The following is a 3,526-nucleotide window of genomic DNA, read 5'->3' as shown; positions in this document are numbered from 1 at the left end:
TATTGTGAGAGCCAGGATCCTTGTGCATTTAAAAATACTGAGATAAGTGGGAGGAAAAATCCCTGCAGATCAGAGTCCCATAATTTCCCCAAGCCTCATTCTTCGCATGACGCTGAGCACAGCACTTGAGCAGGAGCAGATACTGAGGGTTATATGTGGTCTGAGACCACCACCTGTCCTCCCCATCCCCCTTCCTCATTGTGGTGCTTTCTAATATAAGGTTTGTGCTGTTGGTGTTCCTTTGTTGTCACTTTGAGCTCAGTGAGGACACCAGAGACGCTAAAACATATACTGCAATGTCGGGAAAACTGGAACTTGCTATTTGCAGATAGCGCATTCCTGTATTATCAGTGTTTGGTTTAGTGCCCTTTGCTGCAGTAACTCAGTCTCCAGAGGAATATTGAGTGACTTCTACTGCTTCCACATCTAACTGTCTTCTTACAGGATAACTTGCAGAGATGCTGCTTTGGAGTATAGTGTCAGAGGGCTTCACTAGATGTGTCACCAAAACCCTCTTTCCTCAGGCACTCTCACTGCCAAGCTCTGTACCAGCTTCTTTTCATCTCTGCATGGCATCTGTCTGAGATCTGAGCAGTCCTGAAGATGGTAGGAGCTTCCCACCATTGAGCAGTGGGCAGTTTATAGACCTGCCAGTGTTCCTCCTGAGGACTCTGTGTCAAACAGCGTTGAGCCTTTTGCCTAGTAAGGAGGAAGACCTATGTGCCACTGGACTCATAACAAGCATCCTGGTAGCAGTTTGTGGTACATGAGGAAGGATTACTTTTTCCCAGTGTTTGCATTCAGTCTTGTTCAGAGCCTGATTATTCATGCATTGAATTTACCTTTAGGGGAATATACATAACTAGACATGCTTCATTATTGAACTAGATAATAGGTAAGAGCTTCTAGTCAAAGTTCTTCTGTACCTCTCGTGAATATATAGACAGATGTAGAAATATGTACACAAAATAGGGTACAAATGAAGGAAAGGATAGATATTCAAAAGGCTGTTACAGTTTTACTGATTGTCATTATAGATGGGAAGTCTGAAATTTCCTTTTCTAAAACTTAAGTACTTATTTCAAAAGTAAGTTTGTTAACCTGCTATTATTCAACCTACCCTTTCTCTGAAAGCAAATATGCCATAAACATACCATTTAGTAATCAGGCATCTTGTAGTCTCTTTAGGCAAAATATATAATGTGAGCATTCATAAGAAAGTGTACTCTCAAGTGGCAGCAGGAAGATGCTATGCATTTTATTAAAAAACACATCAAAGTGAAAACCCTAACTTAAATAACCGCTCATTAGTGACAGCTGGTCTGCCTTCATTATTTATAAATGGGTCTCAAAGAGAAAAAGAAATCCTTAATTCACCTTCCATGCCCCTTTCCTTACATAGGACTTCTTGGCTGACAGCCATTTTGAGACCTTACTGATTGTGACAAGCATTTCTTTCAGGTGAGAACTTTCTTCTCCCCTTTGCTTACATTTCACTTGGTTTTTGAGACATGTTGGCCTGCCCAGAAAGGCCTGCAGAGCATCCCTTTGTGTTTGCTGGGCAAGTTGGTCCCACCTCTGATGCATTTTGTCACTGCCACTTTCAATGGGTAAAGTACCTCCCACTGCTACAGGTTTGCTCAAACATAAGATTCCTCACATCTTATGTGACCGCATTAGCTGAAGAAATAAGTGGAGATTTACAGCAGGCAGTTGTGTTTCTGTAACCTCTCTGGGGAAGTCATTTGCTGTAAAGATCTTCTCGTAATACAAACATAATTTGGTTGATAAATGCAGCAAGTTCGCCTCATTATTTTCATAGGATGGCATTCATTTTTGCATGTGAATGGCAGTTGGTTTATTTTCCAAAATGTTTGCAAGTCTCATGAGTTTCGTAAGTTGTAGTGTCCATAAGTATCCATCCAAAAGTACGTTACTTGTCCTTTGTTATTTGTATTTGTTCTCCTTTAAAATGAAAAAAAACCCCTTATCTAGAAAGGAACCCATATGCTGGAGATTTTTTACATAAATCATTTTTCTAATGCTAGTGATACAGAAAGAAAAATATGGGGTTTATAATAAGGAAAAATAATTTTACTACCAAAAAGCAGAATTTCTAAACTCTTAATGTGGATCTACACTAATAAGAAATATTGTACAGTTGGTTACTATCAGCAAGAGTGATAAGGTAAAACAATAATAGAAAAGCCCCCAAAGTGTGCCTGTTAATTATATTCACCTTCAGATAAATAGGGCAGTGTATGCTACCACTTATCCTAAGAGGTCCTAATGAAAGGGTGTTCATGTACATTGTGACTTAATCCAAACTGGGGCAGTGAAGAATTACCAGTGTTTGATGATAGGCCTATAACAGCCCTAGAAATTTTACTGAATAACCTTTTCAAAAATGTGTCTTATTAGCGGGTTGTTTTCAGTAATAATCACCTTCAAATGCAAATTTTAGTTGGATTTTAGGTACATTAAAGAAGTCCTGTCCCACCCTCTCTGGAAGGTAGTACAGTTCTTCCATAGACACAGAGGACATGTCCCAGCCAGCCTCAGCAGGGCTTGCGGAAGGGCAGGGTATAGATATCTGCTAGGTAAGGCCCTTGCCTTAACTTCAGCAGCCCTCCTTTATTTCATGGCCACCTTGTTTCACAAAAAGGAAAGTTTCTATCCCCAAAGCCTGACCTTTGAAATTAAACTTCCTGAATTTTGAGAGATAAAGTTATATGGGAAACATCCATGAGACAACAGGATCTCATGGAGCTGCAGAAGTGTTACATGAGGCAGCAGTATCCTCTTTCACTTAGTGCCTTTTTCAAAACAAATCCAAGACTCTTGTTTTAAATGCTGTGACTGTAGTATAAAACAGGATTAAATGTGGAAAACATTCCCTTTTCCAGTCTCCTGAAGTCTCCCTTCCCTCAACCCCATGAGTCCTGAAATGTACTGGTTTGGCCTTTTGTTTGTCAGGGGTTTGGGTTTTGGGGGGTTGGGGTTTTTGGGTTTTGTTGGGGTTTTTTTTTTCCATTTTGGTTGTAGAATCAAAGGTTCCTTATTTTAAACAATGTTATGTAAAAATTTCTCTCGACTGCTATACTTAGGACATAGTTATATAAATTGTTTTCCTCTTCCCTCCTTCTTCCTCCTCTCCCTGTTGATGCACAGGGTCTCCGGGAAATCTCAGCAGTGGAGGAGAGGCTGAACTCGGTTTGAGTCCCATATAGCATTGCTCACCCTCTGCCTCTCTGGAATCTCATTTTCCAATTGCTGCCGTGGGTGGAGTAAATGGCACCGATGTTTCCATCTGGGATTCTTTCCACCTTGTGCCTTCTGTCACTGAGACAACTTTTCTTTTCTGCTTTCCAGACCTTTTGTGATATGCTCAAGAGTAAAAATGGCCATGCTTGATATTTTCCTTCCTTTTTCATCCTGTCTTTTGGGAAAAAAAACAAAAACAAAACAAAAACTCTCACTAACAAGGGATAAACAAGCCTCACCAGTTAAATTGGATTGAATTTGT

The sequence above is a fragment of the Antrostomus carolinensis genome, unplaced genomic scaffold (assembly GCF_000700745.2).
Source record: "Antrostomus carolinensis isolate BGI_N321 unplaced genomic scaffold, ASM70074v2 scaffold15778, whole genome shotgun sequence".
Lineage (NCBI taxonomy): Eukaryota > Metazoa > Chordata > Aves > Caprimulgiformes > Caprimulgidae > Antrostomus > Antrostomus carolinensis.
The sequence above is the reverse complement of the archived record's forward strand: the minus strand, read 5'-3'. Positions refer to the sequence as shown.